Source organism: Parasteatoda tepidariorum, chromosome 7 (genome assembly GCF_982258835.1).
Source record: "Parasteatoda tepidariorum strain Cologne lab strain chromosome 7, Ptep-v5.0, whole genome shotgun sequence".
Taxonomy (NCBI): domain Eukaryota; kingdom Metazoa; phylum Arthropoda; class Arachnida; order Araneae; family Theridiidae; genus Parasteatoda; species Parasteatoda tepidariorum.
The window spans coordinates 28,186,378-28,208,041 of record NC_141761.1 but is presented as its reverse complement, the minus strand read 5'-3'; the positions used below and the strand labels follow the sequence as shown (position 1 = coordinate 28,208,041).

The following is a 21,664-nucleotide window of genomic DNA, read 5'->3' as shown; positions in this document are numbered from 1 at the left end:
ATATAATTGTTTATTAATGTACAAATAAAAAATTTTGCACTTACGACAATTGTTTTATCAACGTCTTTGCGTTTCACAGCTAAAGTTTCCACGCACACTTTTCGACATCCGACGTCCTCGGAAAATTGTTGACTTTGGATGAACGAAACACACTCTGAGATTGTTTTAAAATTCGAAAATTTTTTTTGTAGTAATGGAAGAGACTACTATCTTCAAATTCCACACATTTTTAACGTGAAATAAACATAATACTGAAGAGCAGCACTTGAAAAATGCCGAATTCGAATTTGCACAAAGTAGAATGACGGTACCTAAATGTAATGCGATGACAATGCCAGTTCTGAATTCACACAAATAATAGACAAAATGATAAATTATGATATTAGACTGATTTTAAACCAGAACTAAAAAACATTTCCTTCTGAAATCCCAAAAGTGATTATTATATTGATTACAGATTTGCTTCACAGAGGCAGTTTCTGATTCTGTTGAGATAAAATTTGAGCAAAACCATTTTGTTCGGTAATCATTACAATTTCTCCACAAACATGGCTTTTTTTAAAATTCGTTTTAAAATTTTCGTTTAAAAAGAAACTCGTAATGTGTTTTAGCTAACGAGATTCTTTAAAAATAGTGAAAAAGGTTTATTCCCAATATTGATTAATAATTTTGCGGACATTATTTTATTTACATGCGTTGATCATTTCACTTATCTCACCTACGATAATTCACAGGCCGATGATCATTTTCATCTGATTTTTATGTATGTAGAATTATGTGAGCAAAGACAAAATAGCCTACGGCTGTATCTCACAACACAGAATTTTGAATAGATATAATATGCGTGAAAAAAATTTTAATTAACATTATTGGCCAATAAAATTTCTACACTAGAAAGATGGTTTGCCACACTTGCATAACATTTGCAGGACAGATAAAAAACGGTAGACATTGTTACGATGCCTGTAATGCTCATAAAACAGAGAGTTTCGACAATAATTTTCTCATACTCAATTTGCATTTGAACTATATTTTTGGCTAAAAAAATTTCTGTCTCGTATAAGAGGAAAAATGCTTACCAGGACGTGATTGACTTGAGCAAGGAAACATTTCATCTTACCGGGGTTGTGGTTTATAATACTGCATTATTACTGCTTGTGTTAGCCAGAATCTTTTTTATAGCGTTGCGTTATGGTTATAGTTAGCCGTTTGCGTTATCGTAAGTCGGAACTACCCAAAAGAACATAGAATAAAAGGGTTCAAGGATTCGTCCCAGAAGAAGAGTCATCACAGAACGCCGTATTGGATTTCAGCTTGTAGTTCAGCTTGTAGCAGACAAGTAGTTCACACGGCCACTGGGAAACACACAACCATATTATATGGAAATGGAGTCGTTTGCATGACATATGTCTGTGAGCATTTTTAAAAGTATGGGCCGCCTGTCTGGCAACCAATATATTTGTTACCCATGACGCTGCATCGCAGGCAAGGAGTGTTGTGATTAATGACCAATATAGACTCATGAACTTGGGTACCATACTTTATCTTTACAGACAAATGCCTGGACTGAATTCTGAACCATGAGGGCCACGTCTGTGTTTGCAAGGCATTACGGAGAACGCATTCGACATCGTACAGAGATTATACTGTAGCTATTTTATACACGAGGCGATCATCTGTTATTTGCATTCCTGACATCTTGAATACAACCGTTACATTTCAGACGTATTAAGATCTCCAACAGGTTTTTGATCATTTTAATTCTTTCTCTGTTCTTGACGACCTTAAATTATTCCCCCTTTTCCTTCAGTTGTCCCCCTACATACATACTATTCTGCGAATGGCATCTAATTTAAATAATATTATGAAGGGATTTAGGGAAATAAATCCTAAGTTCGATGATTGCGGGATGATTCCTAATTAATAATCTATAAAAATGACTATAAATATGCTTCTGTACTTTCTCTAATTAAATAATAAATTATATGGTAGACGTGCAGATTTAATATGGAGATGCATCTGTGATATAGTACTATACATCTTTGTTCTTTTTAAAGTGATTATAAAGTTATAATACCTCAAATATTTATTTTTTAGAATTCCATGCCTTTCATACGAAATCACTTAATCAATAGTTTCTTTTGTCGTTACAAAATTGATCATAAAATGATTATATTACAAGCAATTATTTATGGGAGTTTCACGCTTTTCATCAATATTTTCTGATCATTTAATCAACATTTTTTTTCCCTTTATTCCAAAATTAATGCCGAAACAAATTATAAAATAATAATTTTGCAATTATTTATTTAAGGAAGATCATATCTTTAATACAGATCAATCAAACCATACTTTTTTTATACTAAATTTTATGTTGAAATTCATTCCAAAACAATAATATTATAAAAAAATTTTTACATGAATTTTATACCGATCACTCAACCAATATTTTCTTTTTATGCCGAAACTGAAGACGAAATTCATTACAAAACAATAATATTACAGACATTTATTGATTGGAATTTCATACAGAACACTCAACCATTATTTTATTTTTTATATTAAAATTGATGTCAAAATAGATTATAAGATAATAATATTGCAAATATTTAATCTCAGGAATTTCATTCGCTTCATGCAGATTAATTAACCAATATTTTCTTTTTTAGACCAGGACAGCATTGGTAAACTTACTAGCTTTCATATAAATGCGAAGAAAGCTGATTCAAATTTAAATGGCTCAAACGACAAATTGAAAAGGCAGTATTAAAATAAATAATCAAAATACACAGCAGATGGAAGAAAAGTAAAACTTTACATAGCATTATTACATAAAATTCAATTTCGGCATAATTCACTTAACTTCAATTTAACAGAGTTATTTGTTCTCAAGTTTGTTAATTCTTACTCAAGACAGCTTTGCAAGATTTTTCCTAAAATATTATATTCGAAAAAAAATAATAAAATTGTACGACGCCAACCTTTTGAAGCGGATGGGTCACCAGTGCCCCTTTTACATGCTTTTCTTTTGACGCTCGAATTACTGGTAAAAATATATTTTGGTACTTTTTAATTATAAAAAAATATAGTCTAATACTTACCAAAAAAATCTGAGAGATTATCTGAAATATATTTACATTAAAATAAAAAATCCAAACAAAAAATAGCTTGAAATATTTTTTTTTCCATTCATATTCAGAACTTTATCAATAACTGATTTTGTAAATTAAAGAAGTTTCAATTATGAACGTTTCTCTTAGATCTAAATAACTACAAATAAGCACAAATTTTAAAAAATATATTCTTTTGAGTTAGTCGTGCTTGAAATGTTTTACCTTTTAGGCAGAAAGTGTCACCGGTGAATAAATGCTGGGTGAATGCTGTATTTCATAACTATAAATAATTAAATGCTAAATATAATATTTTCTACTTATTTTGATCTAAATCAATACAATATAATGAAAAAAAATATGTTAAATGGTTAACAGAGAAAATAGAACATACAAGCAAAATGGAAAAAAAAAAATTATTGATTAATAAATAATGGATAATTTTAAATTTTAATGAGGTTTCAAAATATTGATTTATATTATTACAGTTTATTACATTTCTTAAGAAAAAAATCTAAGTTTTTGCTTTGGATTTTGTTTAATTATTATATCCGTACTTTGAAATAATTTATTATTTCATTTTTATGAGTTTCATCTTTTATTATTATTCTTATATTTTTTAAATTTTGAAGAAGTATTGAGAAAAGTTCAGTAACACTGGTTTAGGCATTTCGAGGCAGCAAAAGTTTAAAAATGGCAATAAAAGACTTTAATTTCAGTTTCAGAGTTACGTCGTAGTTACATAAGCTGTTGCTGTATTTAATGGTGAAAAAAAATATTACAGAGAAACTATTTATAAAATATATTTTATCTTTAACAAGTTCTGACTTATGTGCATACTAGAAACTTTAGCGTTATCATTTCAAGATGAACTTGCAACTTTATTGTATTGTACAATCCCAATTAACATTACAAATGCTTCTTGAATGGTTGACATATCAAAAACTTTTCGAGAAGTTGTCAAGAGTTCCATCAAAACTATAATTGAAAGAGCAGAGTGTTGCAGAGTTTAATTCTAGTGTCACAACTTGTTTATATGTTAATCGTTATCAGACATATTTTAATAAGTTTTATAATTAAAATGGGTATTTTGACGGAATTTACATGCTGTTTAACTTTTACCTTGTTATCAGTAAAGTTCACAGATTAGTTCATAAATCTACGTTTAAGATGAACTTAAGACGAAGATCGGAGTACAATTTCTGTTAAAAATGCTAGAGGGTTAATGTGAATTAATGTTAATGTTTGTTCCCAAGCTTGAAACTAGATAACTGGAAAAGTAGAAAAGTGAATAAGCATAAGTTTAGAAGTTTTGGTTGAGCGAATCAACGTTTGTGAAATTTTGGCATAATTCAATTCCGCTTCAACTTAACGAAATTCGTCCGAGAGTTTAAAACCTACGCGTGACACATGCATTAAAATAAGAGTTTGGCGACATTTTTCTTAAAAGATAACATTAAAAATGAATGATAAAATATTACGTTCCTAACAGAATTAAAAGCACGTAATTAAAAAATAATAATTACGTATATAATATGTATTTTTTTATTCGGATGAATTTTGGAAAGACTAGTTTATAATTAAATATATAGGTTGTGAAAGATAGGTTGAAACTTAAATATATAAAGGTATTTTTAGTTTTAAAAAATGCAGGAAATTTCATGGAAAATAATCGTAACTTTTGCAAGATATTTTTTTATTTATTTAATTATTTAAATTTTTTTTGTATGCAGCATAAATATGATCTTATTTTAGGCGTAATTAAACACTACAAGATTTGACAAACTGATTGAGGTTAAAGGTGTTGTTTTCTAAATGGTGCAATTCTCACATTTATGGCTTATATTTTTATAATATGAGTTGTTCGACCATTGCCATTAATAAATTAAACGTTATTTTTTATTTATATGATCGTTATTAACATTGTCGTCTGAAATTCTCTTGCATACAGAAAAGTGACTTTCTGACAAGGAATTTTCGCATTCTATTCCTCAATTCCTGCACAACTGCTTAGCTCATGTGTTCTCCAAACCAGCGGTTCCTAAATGGTGTTCTCGGAACTCCAGGGTTCCATGGATGGGTCACAGGGGATAATAAATCTCATTTTTTTGATATATTGGTTACTTTTTTATAAAATTATTTAAATAAAAATACCAGTAAAGAAGAAATAGCAAAATTTATAAAAAAAAATTGCATTATATTTATTTTTTTAAACTTTTCAATTCAAAATAAATCGACCATATTCAAGAACAATGAATTATGTTTCTCCGTTATCTGTTCTTAAGTTCCGAAAGAGAAACTCGATCATTTAAGCTTTCAGAGCCGTAAAAAAGGCCGTACTGCTATACTAAACCATTAATACATGATGAAACAATACATACCATATAAGTTTACTAAGAAAACTTCTTCTCAAAAAAATTTTACTGATGAAGTCGAGTAGGGTTGAGTAACTTAGATCCTGATACAGTGCTTCCAAAATATAATTTTACTTTTATTATTGCTTAATGTAAGAACTGAATTTAAAAGGAAATTCTAGGAGAGCCATTAACGTCTAAAGGGGTATTCAAAATTTATGAAGGAGGTAATAGAAAAATAAGAATGCAATGCTTAAAAAATTAAAACTTATAGAAAATAAATAAAAATATTTTTTCAAAAACATTCATTGCTGGCTAGTCATTTACAGGCCAAAACCCTAATTCATTTATTTAAACACCGAAAACGATTAAGCAGTAAGAAAAGGCTAACATTTTTTTATTATTTATTCAGCATAAATAATTTATGTATTCAAACTTCTTTGTATAAAGGCTTTAGAAATACAATAGACGTAAATTGTTTTTAAGTTTAAGAAATGACTAAAATGAAGTTTTCATTTTTTTATAATTAGAAATGTATGACCTAACAATTTTTCAGCTTTTTTATATTCGGAAACAAGTTAATATAGTTAAATAAAACTTATTTACTAAAGGCTATTAACGATTTGGAAAAATGAAATATACAAAATGTAACATGAGATTCGGAATTAATACTTTCAATTTTTAAAATGTTAATCCCCTTCAAAAAATCGTGGTGGTCATTAATATTTTTATAAATCCTAAGTGGTTGATTTGTTGCAATGGTAACAAAAACTTAGTTACTAGTTGAAGTTGAAATTTGAGAGTTGAATCTATTGAAGGGAAATTTAAAAATACTTCTTTTAAAAATATTTGCCTTAAGAAAATTAAAGCATCCCAGTAAACTGAAAATTCAATTCAAAATATTAACAAAATTAAAAAAAAATAAACAAATTTATAAAATTTGTTAAGTACATTTACCTCTGCAAAGTTAAAATATTTTTACTAAAGAAATTATTCAAATGACAATATTACTATTAAGTCCTTTTTATGCAAAATTAAGTTATTTTAGACCAATAACACCTGGGCTGTTTAATGATGATTTATTTTCGAATATACTGGATTTTCTAGTTGTATGTTTAAATATCGCGCTGGCATGCAAAAAACGAAAACTATTCTTGAATTTCAATGGATTGCACATCTTGCTTTAATACAGATTTTTCATTACAAAATTATTTTAATGTAAAGAGGAATTCTTAATGAAGTTTCAACATGCTTCTAGACATAATAGAATTTATGCCAGTTATATTATTTCTTATCTCATTTAGTAGAATCATTATGGAAGGACTATTACAGATAATGTTTCGTTAACTAATTAATTTATAAGTGATACTGACATCATACTATTAAAAATAATATTTTTTTTAATAATTCCTTTAAAACTATTTTCAAAATTTGAATAATAATTTTTTATATAAAATATTGCGGATGTTTTACTTACTAATTCACAATAATTGTAAGTATTATTATTAATCCGTCTAGATTGCTTTTGTATTTAATAATTTTTAGAATGAAGGAAAGCCTAATTAAGCTAACCATTTTTCAATTAGCAAATGCTTAATATTGATGGTATTATGTATGTATTATCGTAACTCATAACCATAAAAATTTGGATAGACCTGAAGTACGCAAAAAAAAAGCTAAACAAAAAAAGTACAATGCAGTCTCGATAATTTAATCATAATACCTTTTCTCCCCCTTGGCATCATCTTCAAATATCAATCTTCAGGAATTAATCCTATTATGATGAGGAGTATTAAGAAGTTATTTTTATATACTTAAATATATGGCATTTAGATTTGAAAAGATAGGTTTATATTTAAGTATTTAGATTTTAAAATATAGTTTCAGATTTAAACATACAATGATTTTCCAGTTTGAAAAAAAAACTTTTTTTTAAAGAGAATTCTTAGCTGTGTAGAAATATCTTATTAAAAAAGTCCCTAGTTCATGAGCCGCAGTATTTTTGTCACCGGGCTTTTATGTAAGGCAAATGATTGTTGGTTCAGTTAGCAGAAAAGTCTTCCAGGAAGGCAAGTTTGCCCCAATATTTGATCTAGGAATTCTTTTGTCTATTCGAATAGGAAAAAATTACAAGAGGCATCCGAATGATATAAATGATGTAGCCACAACTTCGATATGAACTATATGCTTAACGACTGTTGTAAAATGAATAAACTTTAATTAATAACTATAAAAAAATACAGTTTAAATTATGCTATTATTAACATGCTTTAGTTATAACAAAAAAATCGTATGTGCCATTATTTTTTAAAGTTTAATAGGTCCATTTGTAAAAGTTTTAAAACGTTAGTATTTTGCCAAGAATTAATCAATTGCAGTGATATTTTTAACACTTATATTTTAATGAAACATCGAAATGCAACACTGTTCTTTAAAATCGTAAGAAAATAAATAAACAAACGACTTAATAGCTCTAAATGGACTTATTCCATTTTAAAAAATAACAGCTTATATCCATGTCTTCCAATTTATAGAAAAATCGTACCATAAAAATAAGTAATTGGTAACTCAGACAAGTTTATAATGTTTAATTTGCAGTTCCATTGCAATAATTTGTTTCGATTGCTTTTTAATAGAAAGCAAACGATTTTAAAATTTGAAAAGGTCTTTTTTTGCATTTAACTTCGTGAACAATGTGGAATACTCCACGCTGAGAATTCTTTGAGTGAATTCGATTCTATGAAGACTACGCTTAAGTGTTTTTACTCTTTCCATCCAATTTTGTTCCTTATATCTAGAGCATTCCGTAACTTTTTTTTTCATTTTTCATTTCACTTGAATTGGGTTAGAAAGAAAAGTTTAAACTTTTGTAACAGATTAAAATTTGAACAAATTTGAAAGGAAGGCTTATAGTATATTTTTTCAATGCATTATTTCTTAAAATTTTATAATTACTTGAAAATAATTCGTTTGCCGAAACTAAAATGGTTCAAATTTTAATTGATTGGCAATTGTGAGAGTTTTATTTGATAAAATATTTCATTTTTGATTGGAACTGAAGAAGTACGAAAAACTGAAAAGAAAGTTTAATAATTAAACTAATTATGGGATTCAGAATAATGATATTTAACACTACTCCACTATGCCAGAAGCCTGAAATTGGAAAGTTTTTTTTTGTTATTGGATTAATAAAGATTAACGGAGATAAGTTTAATACTGCTAGCATGTATTTTAAGTAAATGATAGCCTAAAACTAATCTAAGAAGTAGTTTGATAGCTTTAAATTGGAGCTATCACTCCAAATTAGAAAACATACAATTGAGTTTGGCAGCTATGATTTCGATTGTTTTATCCAAAATATAGAGCTATCTCTATGTTGGTAGTAAAACTAGGTAAAACACAAAGTATTTAACTGCTTATTAGTGCTTATTACGTTTTTTTTTATTTTGCTTTTAAGTGCTTTTTTAATGAATAATAAAAGTAGTTTTTGTTTAATTTTAAATTTTTCTAATCAATATAAATACTAAACGTATCTTTATGCACCATGCGGAGGGTTAATTTTAAATAGAGTACTGAAAAATATGGTAAATAAAAGGAAGAGTAAAAAAATAAATCTAATATATTTTTTTATTTTAGTAGCAGATGTATGCAAAAAAATTGTTAGGCTTACATTGTAAGTTGTAGAATGGTGCATCGATTTTGTACCATTCGCAATTTTAGCAATAATTGGACATTGTTCAATTTCAGGTGGTGAGAAGGAAAATAAGTTTTGTTATTTTTCGTTTTATGCTGTTCGGAGGATTTCGATCAAAAATTTAAAAATCAAGATTTTCTTCAGTCAAAAAAATCAAGTTTTTATTAAACATAAATTTTTCTTTACCGGGCTTATTGACTTATTAATAGTAACATTTTTAACAGAACCCGATTTGGGTGCATCGGGAAAAACATGAGTGTAAGGAATGACAGGTAATGACACTTACCCTAAAAAGAAAAAAGAAAAAAAAACTGTGGGGTATACCGGGCAAACACATACCTGTCATTGGTTGGTCCTTAATGAAAAATTGCAGTATAGAGAACACTGGGAAAACATATTCAGATATTTAATAATTAAACTTGAAAAAAAATGGCAATGTAAGGATTTTAGGAGAGCAAATTGGACAGTGGCACACCTTGTTATCATCCATATTAAACCGATTATTACCTATAATAAATGCCGATAATTAATTATACCCACTAAATGAATAAGCTTTATTCCATATACTGACGTTTTCCTAAATCTATCCTTGATCTATCGTTAGAAAAAATGAACACAAAAAGAAAACCTTGCACCAACTTCGAAATATAAGAACATCTTACCATAAAATATTATGTTGAAATTTCATTTGGTGTACAAACATTACTTTGAACTTTATTTTGAAACGAAGAAGTTTTCTTTTCCAAACATGAAATCACCGCCTCAAACAGAATTACTAAATGAATCTTTCCCATACCCAAATGAAACATTTTTTTTTATCTGCCTTATCATCTGGGAACGTCTGAATTGGGAGATCACCAATGTGTCAAAACAAACACATTGTTTCAGATTTTTTTTTTTTACTTTTTCTTTATTTTTACTTTTTCTTTGTATTCGAAGTACTTTTACTTCATGGCAATATAGTTCGCATCGCAAGGACAATATACTTATCAGAACAATAAGTGATTCTTTCTGTTATGCTTTAATTATTATAACGATGTTACGATTCTGAATTGTTTTATTCATTTTCGGAATTGTTTTCAGAATTGTTCAATTATGAATTCCTTTATAAGGATCTGATATCTCTATGGAATAACTTATGGTGTGATTTACAGTGCGCAAAAGACAAGTAAAAGTTAATATCCAAAATTACTTTTGATTTAGTGATTGAATTCTTACGTACAAAAACTCAATTTTAAAGGTAGAAGGGCATAACTTAAAATATATCAGTAAATTAGTGTAGACGATATTTTAAGCCCCGAAATTCGAAACAAAAACTTACTTTCCGAGAAAAAACGTACCGTTTTTTGACAGATTCAGATTCTTGGTTCAAAAATAGGAGGACGAGATTAACCACAATCTGGTAAATACGGATATATAGTTTGGTCAAAAAAGCGGTAAAGAGTAAAGAACCTGTAATGCAACTTTTATTTTCGTGTATTTCACCATATATCAAGAATTTTCGAAACGAATTGGAAATTTCAAGAAAAAATTATTATAAAATTTATTTATCGAACGATCCAGTTCATGGACATGCAAAAAATATTTTAATAATTATTTTAAGAAAGATTTATAATTATTTACTGAATTATTTATTAATATTCGAAAACATTTTGAATTGTATGATATACACATTTTTACATCTTTTTTTTAAAATTAATGCAACATGCAAAATTTGAATTTTTCAAATCGCTTATGAATTTTTAAATTTAAAAAAATGTCACATAAATGAAATTCATTTTTTTAAGAATTATATTCGAAACTCAATCAACTCAAAAATTATTTTCCTCGGTACTTTTCTTTCTGGTAATTTAGAAATTGTACTTAATAGCAAGGTAACAGCAAATAAACGTAATGTTATTTTGTCATTAGTTGATGATTAGATGCCTTTTTAGCTGGAGGCCTGGAGTTTTTGCCCTCGTCACTCCCATCTCTGCATGCAACTTACAACAACGCTTTTCGGTAGCGACTTACATGTTTACATGTTAGCATGTTTGAAGGAGAATGTGACTTTACCTATTTCTTTCGTTGTATATTACAAAAGTAAAATTAAATTCATTTGCTTGTATTTGCACTTTGTTATTATTAATAGTTATTATACGTAAATTATAATGAAATATCTTAAACAAAATAGAAACTTAAAATTCGAGCTGTTTTAATCAGTATACATTTAACCATTATTTCAAGTCATTGAAATTTGCAATGAGCTTTGATTATTATTCAAATCAAGATAGTAATTGAGAGTAATGAAATAGACACTCCCTTTCTAAGTTTCTTACCGTCAATACTAGCGTTTAATCGTGTGAATTATGTTGGATCGCTGAAATCTTAGGGTGCATCCTGACATATACTATGGTTGCAGCAAATATAAACTATAAAATGAGTTAACATACACCCATATTTTTAACCATGTATGGACACACTATTCATTTATAAAAAAGTTCTTTTTTTTAAAAAAAAAATTAATGCATTTTATCAGTTGTGTATTGAGAGTTAAAAAAGAAAGTATCATAATATTATTTAATTCAAATAACAATCGATAAAAACGTGGACTCAATAGTTAAGACTGGTTTAAGTTTAAATTTTTGACTTGTTATGGACCCCATTGACCTATTTAAATCTTGAAAAAACAGTTTAAAAAGGAATTGATGGTTTGTTTTTCATTGAAATCAAATTAAAAGAATGACATTTCTTACAATCTTCACTACAGCAAAAAATTATTTTATAAATTATTAATGTTTTTATTTTCTTCAACTTTTTATAATTTGGATAATGAGCATCATGCCATTTTTGGGCTAATTTGCACTGAAAATTGTGATTCAATTATAAAAATTTATTGAATTTATTTTGTACGAACGAAGAGAAAATTTTACGTTAAGAGAGCCATGATATTACATTTCAGGGCTTGTTAACGAGATCTTAATTATCAATTTAAAGAAATGAAATGAAACGTTTTTTATTGCTCCAAGGAGTTTCCATGGTTACCTATATTTAATTAATTTAATATAGGTAATTAAATTAACAACAGTTTTTTTTTCAAACCTTTTAAAATTATAGTTTAATGCAGTTTAAGTATGGTAAAACTTTTTTTCTTCTGTTTTCATAGTATATTATACCATTTAATAACACAGAGATTATGTGTGAGGAATTTTTCTACCATGGCTAAATACTGAAATCGGGATCATATGGTTATTACTCGTATGTTTAATGCTTTTTACATTATTTAAAGCGTAAATTTATTTTAAAGACATCTTTTTGTCATACTAGTATGCAGAATGATCCAATTCGTTCGGTTCATGACTTTATAGATTCATTATCATTATTTTGAAATTCCTGCTGCTGATTCTAGAGCGTTTGCAATCTCCACAGTTTTTTTAATAGAATTTTTTAAATTACAGTTCAATGTAATTTAAATGAGGTTGGCTTTACATAATAAAGGAATAAGCAGGACCATGGTAGCTCAGTGGTTAGAGATACGAACTCTTGTCTGGAGTGGCGGGTTTAAATCCTCAACTTCGCTTAGACCCATGAGTGCATGCGATGTATGTGCTCGTAAAATTTAGGGATCTGGAGAAAAATTCTTTCCCATTCTAAATTGAAGAAGTCGCCTCATGAATGAGTGGTGTTGCCATCTATCTGTGGCGTTCTGCGCTCGTCAAAAGAAAGACGCACTTTTCTGACTTAATTCACAAAATCCTCAATAGCTGGCAAGCTTGACTTGTTTAACCCCTTCCTTCTCGCTCCCGTGAAGGGTGAGGTTTCGCCCTCTATTTCTCGCTCCCGTGATATTGACGTTCAGTAGTAACGCGCCAATAAGAATAAAACTAATTCATTTCTTTTGCCCGGAAAACATTTTATTTCTCATTTAACACATCAGATGGCAGTACCAGGATATTTTTTAAGTAATTGTAGATTGATAGTTTATTTTAAACTAGATGTCTGCGCTAATCAAATACGTAATACAAATACAAAAGCCAAAAAAAATAGACATTTTTATGACCGTTTTCTTGAAAATTTACCGATTGTTAAGGGGTTAAATGTCATTGGGATGGATATGAATGGGCTAACGAGATGAAATTTCTCGTCAAATCTGAATTTTACTACTACAACAATAATCCTGTAAATTAATTTAATCTAAGTTTTCCTGGCTTGTGTTAAAACTCATTATAAACAGAATGTGGGCTCACTTTAACTTGTTAAGCTTGTAAAACACCGAGACTTAATTAAAGTATGCCAAATTAAAGCTTTAGCAGAGTAATGCATGGTAAATTAAACAATTTATTATACTAGTGCGTGCACGAAATCAGTTATCATAGAAATTCTAATAGAATCAAATATCGCAGCTTGAAAAAAAATATGGTTTACGTGATTCTATTATTGCTTTTTCGTTGCTTAGTGTTTATACTAATTTTAATTAGAACGGTATCTCAAATTAGCCTATAGAATAATAATGATAAATAATTAAATAAAGAACCCCATAAATTGAGATTTTATGCATTTTGCTTCACGTTTCGCCATCCAATTGAATCCGTTTTGATGTTTATACTGTACCGTAATTGGTCCGACTTCGATTGCGTTTTCGTTTTCTTCTGACTGAATATGAATTTGCGCCACTCAATGCGTATACTTTCTTAGTTTTCATTTCTGATTCGTATTTTAATAGTACATATTAAGGACGATCTTTAAAGAACACCCTGCATTCACGGATATGTGTCTTCATTATAAAATTGTTTTGTTATCGCATGTTTTAAATTTGATTAATATCTGATAAAAATTTTTTAAAGCTCCTTTGTTGCCACCTTGTTAAGGAATTAAATTAAACCGTATTATCGTGCAAATTTACCTTATTTGCACAATACCATGATAGAACTTGAAGCACGTTTCATTTCAACTTGTAGCAGTAATAATGAACAAACTTGCGTGATATTGTATTTCAAGCACTCAGCACTTAACTTGATACTCTTCCATCAAACATAACCGCTTTTGACTTTTATTTTTGTAACATTGTTTTTGCATCTGGTACAGATTTGAAAAAAATCCTCAATAATAATAATAAAAACTAAGAATTCAAATTTCTCTTGTAAAATTTTTTTAATTTTGCAGAGTTTATATAATACTGTTCAGTTGGTGTAAAAAAAATGCGATTTTATAACAACTGGGAGCCTTTTGTTCACCAGCTCACGTATCCGAATATACAATTATAAATGCTTCTCATTCTCAGCTGCCTTTTTTTTTTATTTAAAAAATATTTTTCCAAAACTGAGAATACTTTGTTAATAAAATATGTACAATTAATTTTATTTTTATGTTAGTATATTGATATGTAAATCGTATCGGAAAAAAAAACGATTACCTGAATTTGCAAAATAACCATAGGTTCTTGAGGGAAAAAAAATAGTGCGCGGAAGAAGTTAAACTTCGCAACCTGCTACGTTTATTGTGGAAGAATCAGCAGTCGTAGAAGGATCACTAGTTCTATTCAACGACTCTTTTTCCTACTCCGCTCGATTCTGTGCTCTGTAATCACGGTAATATTGTGCATTTTTCCTTCGTGGACCTCTTGAACCAGTGGAAGTGCTTGTGGTTGCCTCATCGTCTCGCCATGGAAAATGTATTTGTATTAATAATGTATGTGAATGCATCATAATGTAATTTCAGAAGAGAAAACCTAACAATCAATTGATATTCACAAGAGACGTACCTTGACATAACCTTAAATCCGTCGCATTGTCCGTGGGATTGTTTTCACTCATTTCTTACAATTGTTATCCACTAAATTTGAAAATAAAAAATACTACCCTATTAAATTGTATGTGTATCAAAACAAACTAAAAAAATATTTATAGAAAAACAATACTTTTATTATTTTTATGCTAGTGAGAACCAAAACAATACGGAAATGAATGAGGGAAAACTGGATTTCCCGGCCAATAAAAATGTAGCGTTAAAGGTTTAACGCAACCTTGTTGGAAGTCGCATAAGAAGTATAACTTCAAAAAAGTAATCTCCGGAAACAATTTATGTGACTTAATAATAAGAAATAAAGGAGAAGAAATTTCACTTGTTACAAAAATCAGAATAATTCAAATTGTAAACGGTGTCAATATTTTATCAAGTTGTTTCTTGTTTTCTAAAGTTTCAATAGAAATGTTAAGATTTTTGTTACCTGATCTCTCTCTCTCGCTTTAATTTTGATTGACATTAACTAAAGCACGAACGTATAATAAAGAAAATACCTGGAGTAAGAAAAACAAAATTATCTACAACAATCGATAATTTGCCAATATTTAGAGCAACAAAAAATGAGAAAAAATACTTTAAAGAGCACTTAAAATTTAAAAAACTTTCGAAAACACTGGACTTTCGGATGAAAAAAATTGAGTTAAGTTAATAAGTACAATTTCCAACAGGATATCCCTCCCTCAAACTTAACCGCTAGTCGCATTTATATTTATAACATTGTTTTTATATCTGGCACGGATTTGAAGAAATCCTTAATAATAACAATAAAAACTTAGAATTTAAATTTTTATTATAAAAGCTATTTCCTACAAATTCATTTAATTCTAAAGAGTTTAAATTATACAGTTAAGTTGATGTAAAAATTGTGATTTTATAATAACTGGGAGCCTTTTGTTCATCAGCACTTGTTCATCAATTATAAAAACGGCTCTTGCAGCATTTAAAATTTGATCCCGCAGTTGCATTTCAACGGCCTACACATCAAACGTGATATATTTTTTAAAAAAATTAAAATTAATTATCCCCGAGCTAATTATCAAATACTATTTTTTTATTTCAGTGAACTCGGTGAGTATTTTCAATATTCCACCGTAATTTATAGATTTTTAGTCGTATAGTTTATGCGCTGAAAGGTTTTTTTATTCCAACATACTTCTTGTGTAGTTTTCTACATACCTTTTTCTTATATTTTTAAGTTTTAAAGTCCAATAGTTTTTATGCTGCAAAAAAATGTAACGTTAAGTTGAATACACGAAACAGTAGTGATTACGATGCTTACGAACATAAAACACTTACGATTTTTTAATATAGAGATACTTAACAAATATAGATTTATAAATATAGAGACACTTATCATTTATGGAGATATGGACATTTTTATAAGAAACTATTTTTTTTACTTTCGTTTTTTCTTACTATAACAGCAGAAATATTAAATGAAATCATACAAATTTTTAATTAATAATAAAAAGGTATCATTTTAAAATTTAAAAAAAAATTCGTCAAAATGGAATAAGAAAGGAATCTTTAAAAAATACCTTCATACTGCGCATGAGCGGAAAATGTTGAACATTTTGTTTTCATAAATTATGTTTAGAATCGTATTTATTAACTATATAAGTCCGATTTGAATAACTCGAAAATGTAAAAAGTTTTTAGCAAATTTCTAAGCAGAGTTTGAACCTTTTAAAGAAAGCTCTAAATGATCTTAATGAAAAATCTTGTTTAATAGTACAAAATATAATTTGAGAAAAACCCTTAACTATTCAAAGCTTTATTTCCAAATGAACAAAAATTTCTCAGAAAACTTTTTTTCATAAATTTTTAATTACAATTCAAAACAAAATTATGAAAATTCTTTTTTAAATGTTTCTGTATGAAAATATTACTTTAAATACTCAAATATTGCACAGTATTTAAGGATATTTTTTTCAAATTTTAGAATGATATTTTTATTATTAATTAAAAATTACTCTAAAAATTTTGTTTAATTTTGTTCAATATTTCTGCAGTATGGTAAGAAAACGCAAGTAAAATAATTTTTTTTAATAAAAATGTCCATGTCTCCATGAAGCTAGGTTTACGGAATTTTTTGCATTCATTTCATATGATAATCAATGTAGTTGATATGACTTACAAGCTTATCGCAGTATTTTTTGGCTTAGGGTAGCCAAACACATTATTTTTCGTTCGTAGTTTTTTGCCGGTCTCTCCAACCTCCAAAAGTTTTAAACTTTTTGATATGTATGTGAAATCGCATGACTTAAATATTTCTAAAGTTTTAAAATAATTAATTTAATATTTCTTGAGATATATGAAAAAATGAGTTAGCATATGAGTGCTTTTATTATCTTGTCCAATTGCTGCATACATACATATATTAATACATATTTCTTTTTGTGGCATTACAAACTCGGGTATTTCTTTATCTGTTGGCAACACTATAGTTATTACTAATTTTATTACGTTCTCTTAAGTGATGATTTAATTAGTATTGAATAGTTAATTAAATGTTAAGCAAGTGTGTAAAAAAAATTTTTATGTTTCAGAAATAAAACATTTTTTGGGATGCAATTATATAGCTTTATTTTTGATCTTTATAAAAAGTACTGTAGAAATTTTAAACATAAATGGTACTATAGACTGTCATACCAATTATTGGTGAAGGAGCATGTCTTTTTCGATTAGTAGCATACGATGATCAAGTGATGGTTTAGAAGGAGCACGTCTTTTTCGAGTAATAGCATACTATAATCAAGTTATGGCTTAGAAGCTGCGTGTCTTTTTCGAGTAATAGCATACGATAATCAAGCTATGGCTTAGAAGCTGCGTGTCTTTTTCGAGTAATACCATACGATAATCAAGTTATGGCTTAGAAGGTGCATGTCTTTTTCGAGTAATAGCATACGACAATCAAGTTATGGCTTAGAAGCTGCGTGTCTTTTTCGAGTAATAGCATACGATAATCAAGTTATGGCTTAGAATCTGCGTGTCTTTTTCGAGTAATAGCATACTATAATCAAGTTATGGCTTAGAAGCTGCGTGTCTTTTTCGAGTAATAGCATACGATAATCAAGTTATGGCTTAGAAGGAGCACGTCTTTTTCGAGTAGTAGCATACGATAATCAACTTATGGCTTAGAAGAAGCACGTCTTTTTCGAGTAATAGCACACGATAATCAAGTTATGGCTTAGAAGGTGCATGAAGAAAGTTGTACAGGCCGTAATGAAGCATTGAAATGAGTTTTCCATTGTATCTCCCGACAAAGAAGGAAATAATTTTAATGCTTCTTCTGCCCATTATGCTGAAATGTCTTAAACTCATACTTACTGTGGTTTGTGTGATTTATTGACCACCGGATGGATTTCAAAATATTATTGACATTCAATACACTTTGAAAATATCCAGGATATCTCATGAAAATAGTTAAAATTAAAATTAATTTCAGCGAGAGCAAAGCCACGGACAACTGCTGGACGATAAAAATTTTTTATTAAAATGTTGTTTAAAACTAATTAAGGTGTTAAGATTTCAGAAGGGTGTTGTAGAATTCGAATACTTAAATACTGTTGCAGTGTGCATTCGGTTTCAAAGTTTATATGTTGCTCAAGATAATTTTGAAATTTGCCCAAGCTGCTCACCTAGGGTGACTAGTGCTGTATACTGATGAAATATCTTTTGCACTTTGTCAACGCAGTAGTGGAAACTGGACGATTAAGCTACTAAGTAGTCATATGCAAGAAAAATTTAGATAACAGCATCTACTAAGAGAACAACACCAGTGTTTAATTCATCGTAAATTTTAATTTCGCAATGCTTTTTAGTTACCATAATTAAAGACTTAAGATTTGTCTTTCTAGATTGATAACCTTTAAATCGTAACCTCATCTTATTTTTGTCTTATCTTTAACCTGATTTAAAATTTACAATTGTGGATGTAAATTTTCTGAATAGCCTACTTTTTGCTATTTATGCTGAATTAAGTTGTTTGCATTCTAATCAAATTCAATTCGACATTAGTGATTTGATTTTTTCCTTTTTATTATGAACTTTTCTTTGAATTTTATACAATATAAGAGGAAAATGTAGCTACTACTCCGTTTTGGGAGTCGCAAAAAAAGATCACCAATTTTTTCTTGATGCCATTAATGCTTAAACAATTAAGAAAGTATGTACTACCGGTATTGTAACATTACATACCTTATATACACGAAGAAAAAAAAGTATGGCCAAAACTATCAGAATTTGGTAAAATTTACCGTGTTTCTGGCTCTATGGAAACACCAAAAATATCGGTAATTTTTTCCCTTATCACTTTGATAAAATCAACGATAAATTATAGTTTTATAATATGTGATAAAATTTGAAAATGTGGAAATGTTTAATAATTTTATCATGATACTTTCATGGCATAAAAACAGTTTATTCGGTTGTAAACTTTTGCCCAATATACTTTTCAGTTTTGAACTTTTTACTAAATGTGTGGTAATAAAAACAATAATTTTGAAAACCAAAGTTTGGGATAAACTATTACTATATGAACGAAAAGTTACAAAATGAATGGTTTAAATATTGTATATTTTGGTTTCACTTACCAGAATTACGTTTTTTTTCCTTTACCAGAAATGTCATTACGACATAGTAAGGAAATTTTACCAGTTTTACCATTTTTTCTCTTCGCGTAGTGAAGAAATTTATGTAACGGACATTTCCCTTTGTTTCATCTCGAACATTTTAAGATCCAAAGCATAAAACCAGACGATATTAAGATGAGAAGATTAGATTATAAATTGTATAAAAAGACAAAAATTTAATGGTTTAAAATGGAAATTAAGTTAGAACATTAAAGTCAAAGTGCTCACGAGAGTAATAGGTAAAATAAAACAGTTGAGGGAGAGTAAAATGCGTATTGGATGTAATGTACAAAAATTAAAGGTTTAAATGTTTCAAGATTTAATTGTTGTACATTTTAAATACTTTATTTTTAAAAAATGCATCAAAATACATACAAAAGTTAGCCTTGCAGAAAAGTATTCAATGAGCAAGCGAAGCTAGCTGGAATTGCGAAGCAATCTGAAAGGAACTGCGAAAACAGTTTCGGGTTTTGGTGAGCGCAACGAGCAGGAAATTAATCATCGATGAAATTTTGATTTAACACTGAACAATAAGGCGATATATAGGGTTTAAATTTAAATTTCTCCTAACATGAAATTAATTATTATTAATTAAGAAAATAACAATATCACTGTTTGAATATATTTCTTCCAGTGTGATATTATTTAATATTCCAGATGGTTTAGGAATTGAAAAGCGCCATCAAAATTAACGAAATGCAACAGGATTTTTTGTTTAACAATATTTTATATGTACACATCCCCCAGATACTGCGCACTGGCATGTGCCTCTTGTCCCGAACGCTGAGGGGAAAGCAAGTGCTAGGCAAACCACGCAGTCGGAAACTTAGCGCGGTAAAGAGCGGTAGTTGAAGAAGTAGTTCTTAAGATAAAACTCGAGTTGCATTATCTGTTAAGTACGGGAAAAAGTGTCTAATATTGACAATTTTTTTGAAGAGACAGTAATTAAGAATTCTGCTCGCATGATAAAATCTTTTAATATTCTGCATGTAACAGTTTAAACAGGTAAGGCGTTTTTCCTCTTATTTAAATGGAGCTTTATGATGTAAAATAGAATAAATTATGCATCAGACAAAAAGTAAATTAATTAAAAAAAAAATACACTTAGCAAAAAAAGTTTTTTTTTACCATTCGTTCAGTATTTTTTCTCCACTCTCTTGTATAATAAGAGAAAATGTATAAATTATACTGTTTTTTATATTTTATAAATATATTTTTTTTTATACCTCCGTTACAAAAAAAGTGCCAACAAAAATCATTTTTAAACATTGTATGAAATATTTCAGGAACTAGATGATTTTTGCAAATAAATAAATAAATAAATAAATGCAGCAAAAATAAATTTTATTAAATTCCAGAAAATAAATTCCTAAAAATGATATTTTTTAAACATGTTTTTGGAAGTTAATGTATAAGCTCTACACTACTGAAGAATTACAAATTTGACTTATATGTTTAATAACCCTTTTCTTGCTGGAAATAAAGTTATATTATTACTGATTATTTTTTTAAGACTATTTTAATTTTTCTATTTCATATTTTTTATGGTATAAATTTCATACTATTTATTTTAAAGTTAATAATTTTAAAAATTCTTTGCAATATTTCCTCAGTTATCAATTGACGATTTGTATTATGACAGAAAATATTAGTATGATTTTATTCTTCTTAATAAAACTTAAATTAGACAACTTGAGACTAAAAATACGTGAACTAAATATTTAACTTAAACTAAAAAATTGAGTGAGCTAATATAAAAATAACTATCAATTTTAATACACTTTCCTAATATTATATACTTTATATGTGGTTTTATCCTAATAATTTTCAATGCTTTATTACAATAATTGATCAATACTTTATGAAAATAATTCCATAGTTCTTTGTTTTAATTTTGCAGTAATTTCGAAATTTCAACAATAATTCATGCCAATAAATATTTATGCATTTAAACTCATGTCAAAAATATTTACTCATTACTGCTTTATGGCAATAATTTAGCAGATTTTATGCCGGCAAATCATAAATTATCGATCACTATAACTTTGCCGTACTACATTGCAATAATTTAATATTTATTTCATACTGCAT

At 28.1% G+C, this 21,664-nt stretch overlaps 1 protein-coding gene across 2 annotated transcripts in view; it reads left to right on the top strand.

The window, feature by feature from the left end:
* Nucleotides 1–20,387: 20,387 nt before the first annotated feature.
* LOC107443440 (RYamide receptor) overlaps nucleotides 20,388–21,664 on the top strand; it is a 76,156-nt gene continuing 74,879 nt past the window's right edge. For both annotated transcript variants that reach the window (XM_016057295.4, XM_071183683.2), the window contains exon 1: nucleotides 20,388–20,578. The gene's annotated coding sequence lies outside the window, so the exon portion shown is untranslated. The remainder of the gene's footprint in view (nucleotides 20,579–21,664) is intronic.